This window comes from Pseudopipra pipra, chromosome 1 (genome assembly GCF_036250125.1).
Source record: "Pseudopipra pipra isolate bDixPip1 chromosome 1, bDixPip1.hap1, whole genome shotgun sequence".
Lineage (NCBI taxonomy): Eukaryota > Metazoa > Chordata > Aves > Passeriformes > Pipridae > Pseudopipra > Pseudopipra pipra.
The window spans coordinates 93,799,114-93,818,424 of NC_087549.1; the positions used below are offsets into that span (position 1 = coordinate 93,799,114).

The window sequence follows — 19,311 nt, forward strand, 5'->3', positions numbered from 1 at the left end:
GTTACATTTGTATTTTGTCTTACTTTTTGTATAGTAGCCTGTCAGCATGCAAAGTCATGAAATTGTTTCTTGACCTGCTCTATGCCAGTCTTGCTGCCAAGGGAAAAAGAGGAAAAGGTATTCCGGATTTATATTTTCTTGGCTTTGCCATAAATGAAGGAGGGATTTTTGTTTGTTTGTTTTTGTTTTCATCTGGGGGTTTCCTGAACTAATTATTTGATGAATTTACTGAAGTAATACATGTTCTTCTTCCCTAATGCTTATCTATTTGTCTCTAGTGCTTTTCCTCTCTACCAGTAATGACAGCTCAGAACTATGAGTCGATACCATTGCTAAATTTGAGCCCAAAAGCAGAAAAGTGAAGAGAGATCAAAGGCAGCTCTTTAGTGTTCTGCAGTACAGGCGGGCTCCAGAAATCAAGTACACAAGCGAAGTTGGGCTGCTCAACCAAACACCCTCTTAGAGAGTGGAGAGCATCTGTCAGCTAGGCTGTCTCTGGGACTAGTTTGCTCTCCAAAGCATTTCCACAAACCTCCTGCTGTAAAGATGGGAGATGGGGGATGACAATGAGGAGGGACTTGCTGGATCCTGCTGGAGGTTCAAGCCAGTAATTCCCGCTAGGTAGCTCCCCTGCTGGGAAGAGTAGCCTGGCGGGGTAGGAAAGCTGTGGGAGGGGCAGGGAAGGCTACTTACCCCCAGGCTAGAGCTGGAAATCACCTGGCTCCTACTCAGCTAGTGAAATAACAGCAAGGAGAAAAGTCTGTCATCCTGCCTGAAGAGGTGCCTTCATGTGGTTCTGGGGTGCTGTAGAGTAGTCAGTTCTCCCGTGCTTAGTCTGCTCTTGAAAACCCTGCTGTTCCTGACCTTTTCTTGTTTTCCTCTTCAATAACAGTATCTGAGCAGAGGTTAAAAGAAGATCAGTGTCAGACGACAGGCTGCTCAATACTTAAAATTTAGTGTGTTCAAAAAATTACTTCAATTTTATTATGCTGTCTTAGTGGCTTGATTGTTGACTGGTTAGGCACTTGATAAACCTCTTAACAAAAAGAATGGACACGTTGGTTTTGCACTGTTTTTTATGTCTCTGTTCATGTTTTGTTATTTTGCTGTGATTCTTTTTTAAAATAGCTAGACTAAAACAGAATTGGTAAGCCCTAATTTAGAGGTGTTAGCAAGAGCTGGCTTGCTCTGATAAGGGTCATCCAGGCTTCACTGGTTCCTTATTATAATCCACTACCCACTGTGGTTTATCCTCTCTGAATATTACTTCTGTTATAGTTGCTATCATCTCTGTGCAGATGATAGCTTAATAGTTGAAAACGACCTAAATATAATGAACAGCAAGTCAAAAAACCTCTGAAAACATACACCTATGAGAAGACAAGGACAATACTGGAGAGCTTGTTAGGGCAAGCGTGAACAAGTGTTGGATGTAAAGAAAAAGTGGTGGTGGTTTTTTTTTCATTCCTTTGATACAGGGGCACAATTCTCCTTTCTGCTCGCAGTCGTCTAGGCAAGCTTAGGTGTGTTGAGCACAGGGCCTGTTTGCTTGTGCACTGCATACTGCATACAGCTTTCAACTGGGAGCCAGCTTGGAGCACAAGCAGAGCAAGCTTGGGTCTGTCTATACCTGCCTGCATGCAGAGATCCTTAGTAAAAAGCAGAGACACCCATTTTCTCCTTATTACTGCATTACATCAGAGGCAAATGCTCTAATTAAAATTTGCATTTAGCAGTGGTGTGTTATAACTGCTGTAAATTTTGGTCATGTCAAGACTTCCTGGCAGTGAGAGGAGAAGCACAGAGAAGCTGGTGAGTGCAAACTCATGTAGTTGGCTTCAGCAGCCTGGCCCTTGTGTCTCATACATCTCATTAAGGCATCACCTATGGCACTTTGTACCAGGGAAATGACTGAATAGCTGAAGAGGAAATGTCACTAACCCTGTATAGTGAAGGAACTAAGATCTGCCTTGTAGTGAAAGAGGGTCTAGTCATATCCTGCTTTCCGCTAGTCTTGCATGGGGAAAGGTGCTTAAAAGGCTCAAAACAGCCTTGCTGCTTTGCCCTGGTGTATTGCTTCCATTCATCTGACACAGTAGGGAAAAACTAGGAACTTGGATAACAAGGATGGTAAGATTAAGAAATATGCATTTTAATAAAGGCATTAGAGAATAGTTTTGCATACCTTAAAACCAGAGAAATAGAAACTTGGAAAGTGAATAGTTTTCTGAAGAGATTCCAGTTTTTACCTTCTCAGTCACTATGTTCATTTACTTTGGCTATTGTGATGGCTGCTGAAGTGCTGTGCCGGGTTGCTGTCTTGTCTTCTGCTTGCTTTTGTGAGCTGGATGGCTGAAAATATTTATTTGCTGTCCTACACTGTGCTATTTCTACCACCACATCTAGACCAAGGAAGAATGTCCAGTTACTTTTCTTTCTGGGACGGGTGGACTTGATTGTACGGGAACTCTGAGACGAAGTGCAGTCTGGCATGTAATTACCTTTTCCTGTCTACAAGGGTGCTCTTTGCTTGGGCAGGCTGAGCAGAAAGCTGTGGGTTTGGACATGTTCTCTCTGGACATCGAGCATTGTTTAGCAGTACGTGTTTGGGACAGAGGAGCAGAATGGCACCAAGTTAATGTGGTAGTATTCATGTGGAGCCCCTGCTTCCTGTTGCACTGTATTTGACCTGACATAAGCAGCTGACATAACACCATCATGGGAGTTGCCAGCATTTTCTTCTTTTAATATTAAATTTGGGGAAAAAAAAGTTATAACTGTTTTCATTTTAAAAGGAAAGAGAAAACCCCAAAGGATCTTGGCAGGCTCTGCGTGCCCTATAGGTATGTCTGGTTGTTTTTGATGAACAAGGTGCTGTCCTGTTTACCTCTCTCAAAGGAAGTGTCTGTTGACATAGTCTGCATTTCAATCATCTGTATTATACAGCTCTCTGGGAAGCCTCCGAGGCAAGTCAAGCCAACCTTAAAAGAAGCTTCTTGGTCACAAAGAGGGAAGAGTCCGAACAGACTCCCACATTTTATATTTCTTTATTTGCAGAGATCTCTGCCCTGATAACCTCAGACCCCACAGCAGTTGAAGTTGACTTAATTTGGAGTGGTGCAAGTGGCATGGCAGGCAGGTCTCCCAGTGGCTGCTATTTCTGCCCTTGAACGGCAGCCAGTATGGACCTGGGGGTGCCACCGATGCTGAACCTTTGGGAAGCTGAGCTTGCTGCCCATCCTGGGGAAAGCTGGGATTTTCCTGCAGTGGGAGAGCTAGATGGGCACTACCAGGCTCAGAGGCAGCTCACAGGCATCTTTCTCCCTTCTCCTCCCTCCATCCCACATGTTTACTGCGCATGCTCTCCCCATGCGTTTGTTTCCCTTAGCTTGGCTCAACTGTTCTCAAGGTTTCACGTGCCATTACCCATGAGAGGCTTGTTTGCTGAACAGTTTCCAAAGAATTACATGTTGGGAGTTTGTGTCCAGACAGCTGGTCCCTGAATTCAGTAGGGAACTGCTGTTGGTCATGCCATCAAAACTGTTAATATGAGCATGTTAATGTAAGTATGAGGAGAGAATTTTACTTCAGATTGAATTTTGTACATCAGGACTAAGCCATTGTGGGTAAGCGGGCAGTGGATGATTTGCATGATGTTATGGTAGTGGGTTTTATTATTCCATGCTCTTATAAGTGTTTTGATGAATAGGTGAAGTTAGCTTTGGCTTACATCGATGTGATATTTTCCTCTAGTGCTCAATGATGAGCTCTAGATAGAAGCTCTTGAAAATTATGCTATGCAAAGCATAATTTTCATGGTAAAAAGTGAGGCCCTAACTGGCCTCAGTGTGCCCTTAAGGCCTCTTTCTCCAGATCCGTGCAGCTTCTTGGCACCTCTGAGGGTCTAAAGCCGTCAATCTTTCAAAAGAAGAATGGCTTTATACTATGCTAATAGAGAGTGAGTAATAAACCTTCCATAGAGAGTGAGTAATAAACCTTCCCCTCTCAAGTTGTCTGCATTCCTGATGTAGAGCTTTTTCTTTGATAGTTCATACCTTAAATGAGTTCCAACCTCTATTAAAAATTGTTACCCAGAAAAGTTGCAGATGGTTAAGGAGCAGTGTATGGGTGACCTGGTTGTCAAGTGTAAGGTGGTACTTGTGGGGCATGGGGAACTGCCTAACATCTAAATGTTCAAATATCAATTAAAAATAATTTGCAGAGTCATGCACTAATGATGAAAGCAGCTTGTGCATTCATTGTAGCCAAAGATTTCAAGGGCCAAATTCACTGCAAATATAAACAGTGGTGCAAATTATATGTTAGAGCCCAATTGTTTCCCTGTGGGCTATAAATAACTCCTATTTTAAGACAGTGGGGGTTATTTGTCTCCTGTGGGAGAGACTGTATTCTGTGGTGTAGCTGACCAGAAAATGGTTGTTAGTGATAAAGTGGTGTAATTTGCATTGATTTATTATTCATTGGCTGTACAGATCAAGTGCAGCTTACTCAGCGAGAGGGATTGATACCAAATTCTTTTGTCACTTAAACAAATATCCCTGCTGAGTATAAGTGAGAGATGCTATTATAACAGAGTGGTGTTTATCACACACCTTCTAGCTTGTAACTCGCTAAAATCTGAATCAAATTTACCAAGACTTTGACTCTAAACTTAATTTTGGCCTACCTGCGCAAACTAGGGTTCATAACTATCAGAAGTAGATGTATATAAAGAGAAATAAAAGTAAATTTCTTGAATTTGTCTAAATTTCCCACATCATGTATCATGCAGATGCTGTTTTAGAACCTCTCATGCTTGCATCTTGCATCCTGCACCCAAAAGAATAGGCTTTTATTGGCTACTGTGTTTAATGTGGACAAAATTAAGTTAAGGATAGGCCAAGATCATTATTGTGAGGTTTTCTTCTGAAAATGTTGACTTCAGATCTCCAGGTATTGTGAGACGTATTATGATAGATGTGAGAGTGAACGCTTCCATCAACGCTGTCTCCGTAGAATCCTAAACATCCACTGGTCAGATTATGTGACCAATACATCTGTTCTAGAGCAAGCAGCAGTCACAAGTATTGAGGCCATGTTGCTGAGAACACAGCTGTGATGGGCAGGGCACGTCTCCAGGATGAAGGACCACCGCCTCCCTAAGGTCTTGCTCTATGGTGAACTTGCCACTGGCTGCCACAAGAGAGGAGCCCCGAAGAGAAGATACAAGGACTCCCTGAAACAACATCTCAGCCTTGACCATATTGATCAACATAACTGGTCTACTCTGGCCTCCAATCGGGAGGCCTGGAGACACACCATCTATAATGCTGCTGATGCTTTTGCGAAAGCACACAGGATCACTCTTGAGGAGAAAAGACAATGCAGAAAGAATCGTGCCCTGCAGAATATTCCACCTAAGGAGTCTTTCTGCTGTGCCTTTTGCAACCAGACATGCCTGTCTCATATTGGCCTTTTTAGCCACCAGCACGCCTGTAACAAACGTGGATAGAGTCCTTCCCAAATCTTCGTTCGCGAAGCCCAGCCATGACTTTGGTGTTCTTCTGAAAACTGCAGCTCTTGGAAGAAAACAACAGATAAAGACTGTTTGTTGTGTTTCTGTTCTCTTGCTCCTCACCTTTTAAATCAGTTTTCTATTTCTGGTGGTTGTGGAAGAAAACATGAAAATATGAATCAAATGCTTCTTCAAAAAAATGGAAAAATATATTTAAGTGTTATTTTTAGTGTAGTCTTGGGGAGATGGAGGGTGTTTTATGTTCAGATTCATTATTCTTAAGTGTGTATGGCCACTGCTGCAGGCATTGAACCATCCCTTCCCTCCCTGGACTATTATCAGCCCTGATTTCATGCCTGACACACAGCCCTGATTTCATGCACTTGCTGCCCTAAGGATGATGGTGCTGGTCACTGTGAGCTCCATACCAAACTTAGCCATTTGGCAGTGCACCCAGACTGTCTGCTTTTCAGCTGGATTCCTTTGGCTGTGCTCCTTGAGGTTCTTGAGGTGTTGTCAAGCCATCCAGTTCTGCACGAGCTGCACCTTGTGGAGGTGGAGCTGTGGATTGCAGGCCAGTGTGTGCTGGGTGGACTTGCAGCCCAAGAGTGCTGGGGTGGGAGAGGCCTGCTGGCAGCCCTCTGCTGGGACCCTCACTCTTGTGATCCTGCTGGCATGCTCCATGTTTCACAGATTATTCTGCAATTCCGCTGATTTGGGCTGGAAAAAACCTCACCCCAACATATTAGTGGCAATGCTGGAGGAAATCCTTAGAGTTTTGCTAGTAATTCATTTTTCTTTGTATGTTGATTTAGCATCAGTCTTCCACCACAAGTCCCCAGCTACCATCTGCCTTTGAATAAATGCTCCCTGTCCTGCCATGGGCTGTTGCTGTTCACAACCTGGAATGAACTTGTAGAAAAGAGTGCTGTAACTATAAATTACTCTTTTTGGTCCAATTGTCCTGGGAAAATCTGAATAAAATAATAATCTTGAAACTTAACTGTTCTCCTAAAAGGAGCATGTCCTATCTATTTTAAACCAAACCATTTTGCAGCATATTCCTTCACATTTTTGCTAAAGGTTAACAAAATTGTTTAGACAGCTCTAGTTGGTGCGCATCAATATACTTTACAACCAGCTGATTAATGTGACTGATTTCTACAGTGAATTTCTCTAATCACTTCTTATTTACAAACTGGGGCAGTTTTGTTTAAAGCAGCTATGCTGTGAGTGTTCATCCATCTTAAAAGTTCATTTCTTGACTGAAGTAAGTTCAGGAAACACAAGTCTAATGAACCTCTGTGACAAATAGTGCCCATAAAAGAAGAGGTCATATGCAACATTTTTGATAGTGTTAATCCCTCTTGTCATCTCCTACAGATGGAATAATAAAAGTACATTTTTCTTGAAGTAAAGAGAAAGGAAATCATAGTGAGTGTAGGCAAATAAGAGAGAAACAGCTACTCTGAAGCCTGCAAGGAACTGTGCAGGAAGCCATAAAACTGTGGATTTTCATTATCCAGGCTATTGGCTGACAGCTGGTGATGTGAAATAATCTACAGCTTTTTTTTTGAGAACTTTTAAAAACCTCATAGACTTGTTCTACTGGGAATTACAGAGGTTTCCTCTTTAGAATTAAGTTAAATTATCCAGTCTTTCTTCAAGTGGAGTTAGGCACTGAGCTGATGTCTCTACTGTGCTACATCATGCTTCATTATAGACTACAAGTGCTGAATCCTTCTCTGTGGTTATTCTGCTGGTAAATATCTTTCTATCTAGCATTACACAAACTGTTTCCAATGGTAAATACAAGAAATATTTAGCAGCTGTGTCCTGATAGGGAACTCAGTTGGACAGAGTCCACAGGTATTGGGGATGCAGTGTATGCAAAGTCTGTGCACTTTATATTGACAAGCCAATGTAACTCTGTTGAATTGTAGCATGACAGAAATGAGGCTCAAAGGTTTTGAACTGTCAGATCTGTTATGCAGGATGCCAGCAAAAGTTGTGGCATGCTGCTGATTTGGGAAAAAAAATCATATAAGTGGATACAGGAATATTTCATTCAATATTTAAGGACTACTGAGAATCTGTTAAGTCACCTTCAGTGGTGACCATGATTTTTAGTTTTAAATCAGGCTTAATTTCCCTACACTTTTATGACTTGTTGTTTCTTTCTATCACTATGTCTGGGAGGATATTCTACGCATGGCTTTTAGTGTAGGAGTAATTCTGCAGGTTTCCCTTTACTCTGTGTATCTTCTATTCTGATGACTCAGAATGTGTTTGTACTTGAGTCCTGTCTGAGGAAAATATGTTATATTTCTTTGTGGTAATCTCACCATTTTTTCTACACTTACGTTACAGATCAGAGTTCTGACCAATATCAACTTCAGTCTGACTTTTCTTTTAGCTTCTCTCACAAGAAGCTGTCTGGTGTTTTTGGTTATTTGTGGACTTATGAAGAAAAGACATATCTCTGTGTACTGCTAAAGCTCTTGCCCCATCTCTCATCACCTTATGATTCTCTCTCTCTGCCTTGTTAGTTTTTCTGGTTTTAGCATGTGTTCTTTCATCCTGTTACTGTCCCTTTAGACTGCTTCTGCAAAAAGTCTTCCAGATATATCACCTTTATTATTTTCTTTCTAGATTTCCCTACACTTTGTACTGCCTTAAACAAAAATCAACTCTATTTTAGAAGTACCTAACAGTCTACCTCTATTCTATCTGTAATTTTTACAGTTTTTGTAGACTGACTCTTACTCTCCATCAGTCCATGGTGCCTTACTCCCTCACTTATTTGCTACAGTTTAAAGTGGAACTTCAGTGCTTTTACTCTTTTTTAGGAAAAATATATCAGGACATGCAGATCCCTTCTAAGTTGCACTTTTGCTGTGATTTCTGCGGAAAATTTGGATTCTGGTGATCAGAATTACCCAATTCCTAGAGGAGGCTCGTAAGTGAGATGGACAGATGGGAAGAAAGCTTGGCCTGTGTTTCCATTGGGTAACATTCAAGAAATTAGAATATTTCTTAAGAGGTGATCTATATCACTGTGTGGGGTACTGGTCTTTGATGCTGAGTCTGTTACAACAGTTGAATATGCCAAGAAATGCTGGGAAAAGGTCTGAAGATGGTCATATGATATCCATGATTGGCTTTAGTGTGCAGAAGTCAAAAAGGGGGAAGATACATTAATGGATAATGGAAGTAGAGCAAGAAAAAAGAAAGTGACGGAAATTATAGTGATCTTAATTGGATCATGAGGACATTTAATGAAAGGTTTGTGGCTAACCTGACAAGGCAATTGGTTGTGGTCAGTTAGAAACAAGGAAAAGGTTTGTACTTAAATATTATAGCAGGCTTGTACTTCAGTACCAGGTCATTAGGGAAAGGGAATCTAAACTACCCAAGAAGGCAAATGGTGTAGAGAACAATAGATGAGTAGCAGAATAATAGTCTTACTGGAAATGTGGCACTTACTTGCTGTGTTCAGAAAGAACAGAAAGGGAAGGTATAGACTGTCCATGAGTGTAACAGTGCAAAAGATCATTAAAAAAACCCCAAATGGAACCTACCCTCCCCCACCAAAACACCGGAAGAAAGGACATACTGAATAAAAGAGTATGTGTTGTGGTTTAAACAGCTAATAATGAGATCATAGAAGAGTTGAAGTTACTTGGGGAGTAACTTCAGATCAAGTGATCAGAAATCCATTTAATTAAAATGAAGGGAGGATTAAAATATGTCCTTAATTAAAATTTGTCTTTGAAAGATAGCAAATGTGAGTTTGCCAACCTGCTAGCAATGCAAGTTGGCTGTACCGAGAGCTCGGGGACCCGGATAATGCAGCCATTAGGAGTTTTTGTAAGTACTCCAGCTGTCTGGATTTTGTGTCCCAAGGAAGGAGAGAAAGTGGTCAGAAAAGGGTAAAGTTAGAGTTGCCAGATTTCAGGCTCAGTGGAAGCTAACAAGTAATGTTTAGACATGTAGAAAAAGAACATTCAACTATTCAACTTTCAAACAGCAAGAGGTCTACTATGTAATGCTGCTGCTTGTGCAGGGATTAAGCAGAATTTAGATGTGGTCTCTGTGTGAAAAATACCCCACCACATATCCCCCTGAAAAAACCTGGGTGGTGACCATCAGGAGAAAAAAATCTGAATGTGAGGAAGCAAAGCTTGAACATGGCAGTGCTCTCGAATTGCATAGAAATAGGTAAACTTTAAATTCAGACATTGAAGGGATGACTGCAAATATTTTTAACAGATCCTTCAACATCCACTGTTGACCACTGGGCTCTATGCTTTGTGCTTAATTGTGTCAACTGTCTGGAACAGGAGTAGTTTTGTGGTGTCATACTTCTTGGCATTGTGGTTCTTGAGTATCATTAAGTCAATTCAGGAAGGCGTGAAGTATGTAAACTTTAGGAAAAGGTTGAAGAAGAGGGTGTGAAAAGAACTTTAAATATGACGACATCTTAGGAAACTGCTTGAAGGGTATGCTTGGAGGTTTTCTGACTGAACAGAGATGGGAACATGAGTTCAGCAGTTGTACTTTTTCTGCCCTGGCAGAAGGCAGTGGCATTTTTGGGATACTCAAGGGGAGAATGTTGTCAGACTGGTTATAATAAAATACAGAAGGAGAACTTTAAGCTGCTGAGACCGTAAGAAAGTGACTGAAAGGGTAGGGCTGAACTTGATACTCAGAAGGAGAGAAGGAAATATTAGAAGTGATTTTAAATTTGCTGTTGTAAGCATTGAAATCCCAAAGTTGGCATCAGTTGTAGGGAGAGAAGGAAGTATTGTAGGGAAGGCATTTTGTGTTAGGGCCAGTTAATTTATGTTTGTGACAAAATGTGAAGTTTTAAAATTTGGGAGGTAAAATGACTCATGTTTAAGTGCAAAGGAGATGACTTAGAAGGGGAAAAGATGTGTCTGGCAACATGTTTTCATAAGCTGCTTGATCTGATCTAAGGTTCCTGGCCTATGCCTCTCTCCTGTCTTTTACCACACATTCCTTCCAGGTCACCTTAGACTGCTTTGGCACTCTTGGAATGGAACCTGAACCATCAGTGCAGAGGTGACAGCTAAAGAGATCACCTAATTTTGTTAAACTGGGAAGAAAACTGTGCCAGCGGCAGAGTTTTCAGAAGTGCCCATCAATGTGATGGGCTGCCCAGAACAGCAAAGTATCATTGACAGGGAAGATAGCAACTGATTTGACGCCTCAATGAGGATGAGATGTCAGAGCAAGGATGATGTTCAGCAATATCAAAAGAACCAGAAGGGCTAAATAGAAGGGAGATTCTTGAGACTTGCCCAGGAAGAGATCTTGAATTACTGTGGTGAAAACACTTTCATTCAAAGCGAAACAGGGAAAACTGGGCTGGACATGATTCAGTACAGAGCTGGAAGAGATGAAGCAAGTGCACTGACTTTAGCCTGTACTTGCAACAAGTTTATAGAAAAGGAAAAGGAGGAAAGGAGCAATTGCTGAAATAGGTAGGGATGATGTCTTGTGGATAGCGAAAAGGGGAGACAGAGTGAGAGAGCAGTAAGTGGGAGCTAAGCTTGGCTGAAATGGAAATGTGCAGTTGAATACAAGTAGAAGTAGTTAAAGAATTTCAGAGGAAGGTAAATAGTCTATAGGCTCTGTATAGTGATGTTTTAGTAAACTGTATTTTTGGTAGGAATTGTCAAAAAACAGTGAGAGAATTCAGTTGGAAATATGAGCAGCTTCATGCTTAATGAAGAAGAAATTGGCTAAATGAACTTTTTTTCCAGTAACTGATTTGAAGCAGCAGTGTGCTGCTGTCTTCCCTTTCCTCTTTCCAACCACACGGCCACAGCAGACAGCAGGGCATGGTGCCGACGTGTGCCCTGCTATGGAGTTTGCTTGGCTCTGGAAGGAGAGCAGTGCATCCAGACTTCAGGGGCTGCACAACCTAATTGTCTGGCTCTGATCCAGCTGGTGATTGACCCAATAAACTCTAATGAATCTGGATTCCTGCAGTCTGATTTGCTTCCTCTCCCCTATGTGCCTTTCTCAGTCCATGAAGAGCTGAAACCTGAGTGCTGGCTTTGACAAAAGGAGTGAGAGAGGGGGAAGCAGAGGAAGAAAAGGCAGATAACAGCCGAATGTAATCAGTGTTTTATTACCATCCTCAGGAAGTGGGAATGGCTTTAAAAAAAAAAAAAAGTAGTAGGTTGGAGCAAGGAAAGTTAGTTATGGTGAGGTTATTTGACAGGAAATTACAAAATACAAACAGACAGAAGAAACACATTTTAAAACAGGGTAGGAAATCTCAAGTTACTACACTCTGTATGTTCAAAACCCTCAAAGCAAAGGCTGAAAATAGCAGTTTAAACAAAAGCTATCTTATCTGATAAAGGCATTTCAAGCACAAAAGGAAATTTATATATTGGGTTGACAGTCTTAAAATAAACTGATTTTCTTGATAACACCGTAGATTTAATTGTGGGAATTGGGTTCATTTGTATGACCAGCAGACACAGTAAATTCCCATGTAAATTCATTCTTTTTCTTTCTTTGTACATTTCTTGTCTCCCAAGCAGTGTTTATCAGTGTTTTCCAGAAATTGTAAAGGTAGATTTATGCATGTAGGACGAGACTGATAAATATGTGCATAATTTAAAGAATTTCTTGCAAACTAGATATGATTCATTTCCTGTGCTACTGGATGGAAGCATATTAATGATACTTCAGCAAGTAGCATTCAGATTCAGAAAGATTTTAGCAGAAATACATTGTTTTGGGATGAGGGTAGAATTTCCAGTACTAGTAATCAGAATTATTATTTTATTTATTTCATTGTTAGTAGATTTGTGATAAACTTTTGTATACTTGGTGTGTCTTCACTTTCTGTGTAGAAAGGAAACCATTCTGTTAGTGCATCACCTTAAATCTGCTGAGATTTTGAATAAACATTACATCTGTATAGATATGTGTCCTTCTAGTGAGATAGGGTATGTGTTATAGGGTTGAAGCAAATTGATTTGCCATGAGGAAGGGAGCAAGGAGGAGGAGGGGAGGAAATAACTCAGTTGTGCAAATGATAGATTATCAGAATTCAGATCAAAGAATGCTGTGAGACAAAATATTTCTCTTGCTTTTGACTGAAGCTGTAAGAAGAAGCATTAAGAGGTTTATAGATACACCTATCTGACTGGTGTGACTTGGAACTTTGTGTCCCCCCCAGCTTCTTGGTCCTCAGGCTGCCTATCTATCAGTGTATTACAGTGCATCAGGTACATCTGCAACTCGGTGCCTCGCCATACCTGCTCAGTCCTGGGAGACGTGTAAGTTTGGGGTTTTTTTTCCAATTAATTTGTCTGCTGTGCCTGTAACTCCGTATTGCAGACACTGTTGAGCTTTCATAATCAATGAACGCAGCAAAATAAAGTCTGGTAGGAGGGCACTTGCTTACTGAGTTATGTTGGAAGGTAGTGGTAGATAATGCTTCTCCTTGGTTGAAGTGTACCGTGGTTCCTTATGGCTAAGTTAGGTAAGTGGATGTTTTTGTCAGCACTCAAATCTTTCCTTTTTATAGGTGATCCAGATATGCATGGTGATCTCTTAGGGACCAGAGTGCTCATAATTATCCGACCTCATGAAGTTCAGAGAGTATCACTGAAGTAGAGCACAAAGATGAGTTTACATCAGCTTGGGTTGAGGAACACAAGACTACAAGGTCCAGTAGTGTCCTATTACTGGAAAATCTTGCTGGGGTCCTGTAAAACTCTCAAGATCTGATGGGACCATAAAGGTTTTTGCTCTGCTTAACAAAGAAATATCAGTTGTCAACTGGCCATGAGGATTGGCTTGCAGTATAAATATTCTGAACTTGTGATCGTTGGGGTTTGCACTCAAAATAAATAGAAGTGACACCTGTGCAGGAGAGAAGTTGATCTTTTTTTCTCTTGATTTCTGTCTTATTTAAATGACCTCTTACTTTAACAGGATTTCATAAATCAACTGGGGGTCTTCACAAGAGAAAGTTGTAGGAGGAAAGTAGCTTCCTCCTTTAAAAGGGGTAAGTGTTGATGTCCTTATGAATCACTACTCTAAAACAGTGAATATTGAAAAGAATAGAGAGAGAGAGAGAGGGGAAGAAGAAAGAAAATGAAAGGGAATCAAATAAGAAACAGAACTAAAATACCTTTCCTAAGTCCATGTATTGAGTCTGTGAAAAAACAGGGAATAGAATAATTCTTAATTGACTCATTTTTTATTCTTAGGTTTTAGTTTGTTTTTTTTTTTAAATAAAAATTTTCTGAAACCCTCTACAGTTACTCTCTGATACAATTCTGAAATGTATATATTGTTCTGTTGTAAAAGGAGATCAATAAAATGTGGTGTCCTATAGTTAGCTCTCCAGAATGCTGCCTCAAGTATTGGGAATTTCTGTTTTTCCCACTTCTTTTATCAGCAATGACTAACAGCAGCTGACATAGCTGATAGAAGATTTTCTTAGAGTTAAAGGTCATGCTTCAACATTAACATCTCTGAAGAATCCTAAGATCATTTAAACAAAAAATGTTGACTGTTACTATGAAGTATCTTTTATAATCATCTTTCCTTTTTGGTTTTGAGACATGTATTAATAAAATTTAAGGAGATGCAAGGTGATCCTGATGATACATAATTTTCTTTCTGTCTTACTGCTATTTTATAGCTATTATTTTACATATGTTGGAAATGGAAAATCAAGTTCTGGAAAATTATTGCCTTATAACAGTCCTTATCACAGGGTAATACTATGACTAGGTAGCAAGCATGTCCTCTGCTGAATATGCATTAATGTTAACTTCTTAGCTAAGATAAAAAATATCTGCCAAGATTAGGATACAACCATTTCAAAACTTTGCTTTAACACAGTTCTGGTGTTTTCTCCTTCATAATGATGGTAAAATAGATGGAATAAATTTTTGAAAAAAGAAAACACTATTTTACATTAAACTGCAAAATGGGAAGACTACTTCGGGAAAATTATTTGCTGGTTTTGAAAGGTACATGAAGCTCATTGTGACTACTGGGTATAAATAAAAGCTAGGTCAAAAACCACAGATTTAGTCTTCACAGAATCATGGAATATGCTGAGTTGGAAGGGACACACAAGGATCATCAAGTCCAACCCTTAGCCCTGCACAGGACCATCCCCAAGAGTCACACCATGTGCCTGAGAGTATCATCCAAATGCTTCTTGAACTCTGTCAGGCTTGGTGCTGTGACCACTGCCCTGAGGAGCCTCTTCCAGTGCCCAACCGCCCTCTGGGTGAAGAACCTTTTCCTAATGTCCAACTTAGACCTCCCCTGACACAACTTCAGACCGTTCCCTCGGGTCCTGTCACTGGTCATCACAGAGAAAACATCGGTGTCTGCCCCTCCTCTTCCCCTCACGAGGAAGTTGTAACTGCAATGACTTGTCACTTGGCTTTGGTTATATGTATTACTTAAACAAGTCTGTGACATCAGACATCTTTTTTTGGTGACAGAACTGAGACTGTGTGTAGGTGACTGACTTGAGACAAGAGTAAACAGATGAGAATGGGTGTAAGGACCCCGCTTCCTCAACAATGTTGTTCATGCCTAATCCACAGAGAAATGTTCTAAGAACAGTGTTTATGCAAGGCTGAAAGACCTACCAGTTGGATTTTGGGACTTTTAGGTCTTTCAGGATTCCAAAATATGTCTCATTTATTTAACACATGTCCCTGCATCTTCAAAACTCCACTCTGGGTAAAGTTTGAACTAATTAACCAGTAACAGTTATGAACCACATTCATATCCAAACCATATGTTATCCTTGTAGTTTATCTGTACTTGTTTCCTTTGAAAACGTATATTTTGCATGTATATGGTTTTGGTTTTGCAACTTTTTTATGGTTTCCAAATATAGACAATAGTGCAGTTTGTTTCAAGGTGTTTTGAATAGAGTACCTGGCATGCTTCCAGCATTTTTCTAATGAGTCACTGGCTGGCCTTTAAAAAATTTAATTTAAAGTATGAAGTGAGTATTTTGCAAAGCACTTAATGCAGCTTCAGTCTAGGACTGTAGCCTCTAGATATTGGGTGATATTTGTGGTCTTTGCTCCTGGAGGAGAACAATTCTGTGAAATCACGTTGCTCCTTCTTACAAAAAGTAAAGTTTCTTTTCAGCAATTCCAGTTTTAGGGAGAGAGGAGGAAAAAAAGTTGACAATGAGACTGAATTTTAGTTTAAAACTTCAGGAGGCAGAAGATAGAGAAAATGCATAAACGTATTTTTTAAAAATGTGAGATTTTCAAACTAATCTCACTCCTGTTTTGTTGGTGTGGCTTGAGTGTTCATGGATTAACAAGTGTTACTACATTCACAATAATGAAAAGCTTCTTCCTCCAGGGGCTTACTCAGTAGGGCCACTGCCTTGCAACTTGTGACAGGACACAGAGGTGTTTTTCTCTGTTCTGGGGCTACGATGATTCATTTTAGTTATTGTGTATAAGGCAGACAAAAGTCTCATTTTTATTCCCTTCACCCCTTCACAGGAAAGCTCTGCAGTTTGGCTGGAGGGGAAAAGGCTACAAAAGAAGGTATCAAATTTTGCAACCATTCCTGTAGTATTTTGGTGTTGCTCCTTGAACCCAGCCTGAGGGAGCCATTAGAGCGATATTTTAGCAGCTGAAGAGGGGAAGGGGAAGAGTAAAGTTTCCACAGCACTCAATCTCCAATAGCCATAGGACTTGTGCTCCACGTTAAAACACAGTTCCAAAATTGCTGTATTCAAAGTTAGGAACACTTAAGATGTATCTATTTACATAACATTATGTAAGAAATTTCCAAGTAGTTTATTAAAAACCATGAGATATTCCTTATAATATTTTAACTGCCTATAAGATTTTTAATTAATAGTCCAATACATAAATTGTCTTCTTATAATGTTAATTTTTTCAAATATAGATTTTTAAATTAAGTAGATTAAAAAAAATAATCCTTTTTATTCCTCTATCCTCCACCTACCCCAATAATCAAAAGCTGATTTGTGTTATACGATGATGTAACATAAACCATAGCCTAAACAACATAGATAAAACTTATGTTGAAGGGAAAATATATATATAAAAAAGGTTTAAATGGAATGAATGCTATTGTCAGACTATAGAAGACTACATTAGAAAATGATTTTTAAATTCTGAAACAGTGGGACAATTATGAATTATCCCAGCATAGCAGATGTTTGAACTCTTTTAAGTAATTTTTGTGTACAAGTGTTTTGGTGATCATAAAGTAACAGAAAATTTAGATTTCAGCACAAATGGAAACAGTTTTTACATGACTTAGAGCTATCAAATGCCTGTGCTGCAGATTTTTTGTCTAAATGTGCTAAATTAATTGGTCTTTCATACCCAGCTACAGTGGAAGTCATATTTGCTAACATGCTTTTTGTCCATGCTCTTGTTCATTCCAATTAAAACTACCTAATGGTGACTCTTGTGTTACCAGCTTACACTCTCGAGTCTAGAACTGCTTCACCTTTCTCTTCTCTCTCTAGCCTAAGCACAGACTTAGGGAGGAGTGTAGTCTTTGGGATCTCATTCTTCTCATAAAACACTCAAGTTACTTTTGCTGCTTTAGCTTCCACATTGTTCTTCTGAGTGGGAGATGCTCAGACCTGATTTTTTTCCTGGGCTTGCTCACTGGTAACATTTCTCAAACATTCAGACATAAAAGGCAAATAGTGTTTGAAATATCGCCACAGTCTCCTAACAACCCTAAAGTTTATAGAGGAGTCAGACTTGTATGTTATATTAAAGTTGGGCTGAGCTGAAATTTTGAGAGCAGTTTATTTCCCCAAGCAGATTTTATTTTTTTATCTACTTAAACCAAAGTGTCTTTTAGTTTAGTGTAGTATGAAATGAGGAAAAAAAACTAGGTAGAACATTTTATATGAAGACACAGCTACTATGACTGGTAACAGTAAGAGTTGGACGTTAGCTCAAGTCCCAAGCGGAAATGACCATGTGGGTGTTTTTCTTCCATGTGGTCTCCTCTCCATCAGGTTTGCTGTCAGTGTTGTCTGATGGCTGGCTTGTTAGCAGTAGTTATCATTTTAATCTCTTTAAAATCAGCAACTGACAGAAATTGAAGCATTGGAGTCAAGCAAATGATAACACGTAAATGCCAGAGACTGCCTTATGTGCCTCCCCACTGAATTCGTTATAACTTTTTCTTCTAGATCTGCCTTCCCACAGGAGAAAAAACCTCCCACCAGACCTCGATTCAGGCTTAAATTGTACATACATCTGGTACTGATGTCTGGTACGTGACACTGATGCTGTCAGCTATACGACAGAACCTCCAGGTGGTTTCTCCTCAGAGAGCTACAACCAAAGTAGCTTGTTTCTGGTATGGTAGCACCTTGGGAATCACCACTACTGTTAGTGTTGAACCCCATTTTCCTAAATGATGAGTATGGGGACTCCTGCAAAGACTAGAGGAGCATTTGGGTTTGCAGCTAATGCATGGGGATTACTGCATTTAGAAGGGACTTTCCCAGACTGCCTGGAAAACCAGGAAAGAGACCTGGCATCAAGGAATGAAAAACACTGCAAGTAAGACTATCAGACGAACCTGCTTGTCCTTGCTGTATAATTGGATTATAGCAACTAAATCAGATTTTTGAAGGCATGGAATGGAAGGCATCTTCCAATAGCATGCTCACAGTCTGTAAGAGAACTTTTGCAGAACTGGGGACAGATTCTGGGTCACTTCCAAAAAATCAGTGTTGGACTACAATAAGCAGACTGTTGGGTTGCAGCTGCCGAACACAACATGTGTGCTGCCCTGCATATGGTAAGGCTATATTCAGCTTTATTTCTCATGGAAATACCATGGATATTGGAATGGAAGCAGAAAACCCTTTTAATTTTTTTGGTACAGTAATTGTGAAAGGATTTTTTCCACCACAGCAGCTTTGTTTCCATGTCTGCCCCTTAGGAAAGTTTAACATCATTTGGAACTGTTTTCACTCGTAAAAAGGTAAACCCTGTGTAAGGATAGCCATTTATTGGAAGGCTGAGTAAGATGGCAGATGGTCTGCATGTATGATTTTGTTCCCCAGGTTTAGACACTGGGGAAAGGATCAAACTGTTGAAGAAGTTGTCGTAATAGAAACTGTATAAATACATACTACTAGCATACAGAGGTTTTCCATTTTATCTGACGAGGTCAGATGTGTTTGAGTGAATTACATCTGACAGGGAAATATTAAAGAGAGTCCTGTTGTTCCAAACCTTTTTTAATCTCTGATGGCATGCTATCTTGGTGTGCTCCTGGCTTGGTGGTAAGTCTTTCTTGGGAGAAGGAACCAACTCTACCTCTCTGCAACGTCAATTCAGGCAGCTGTAGAGAGCAATAAGGTCCCTCTGAGCCTCCTTGTCTTCAGGCTAAACAAACCCAGCTCTCTCAGTGATTTCTCATGAGATCTGTGCACCAGACCCTTCACCAGCTTCATTGCCCTTCTTTGGACATGTTCCAGTAGCTCAGTGTCTTTCTTGTAGTGAGGAGCCCAAAACTGGACACAAAAGATTCAAGATGAGGCCTCACAAGTGCATAGTACAGTGGGGGGATGATCACTGCCCTGCTGGCCATGTTATCTCTTATGCGGACCTTCTTGGCCACCTGGGCACACTGCTGGCTCATGTTCACCTGTCAGTCAGCATCCCCAGGTCCTTTTCTGCCAGGTAGCTTTCCAGCCACTCTTCCTCCAGCCTGTAGTGCTGCATGGGATT

At 40.2% G+C, this 19,311-nt stretch overlaps 2 long non-coding RNA genes across 3 annotated transcripts in view; both read left to right on the plus strand.

Moving 5' to 3' along the window:
- Positions 1–19,311, plus strand: part of LOC135419449 (uncharacterized) — a 264,674-nt gene that overhangs the window by 142,340 nt on the left and 103,023 nt on the right. The gene's annotated exons all lie outside the window — the stretch shown is intronic.
- The window catches only part of LOC135419197 (uncharacterized), a 41,473-nt gene continuing 38,229 nt past the window's right edge, over positions 16,068–19,311 (plus strand). For both annotated transcript variants that reach the window (XR_010432860.1, XR_010432857.1), the window contains exons 1-2: positions 16,068–16,113; positions 17,757–17,926. This is a non-coding gene — a long non-coding RNA (uncharacterized LOC135419197). The remainder of the gene's footprint in view (positions 16,114–17,756; positions 17,927–19,311) is intronic.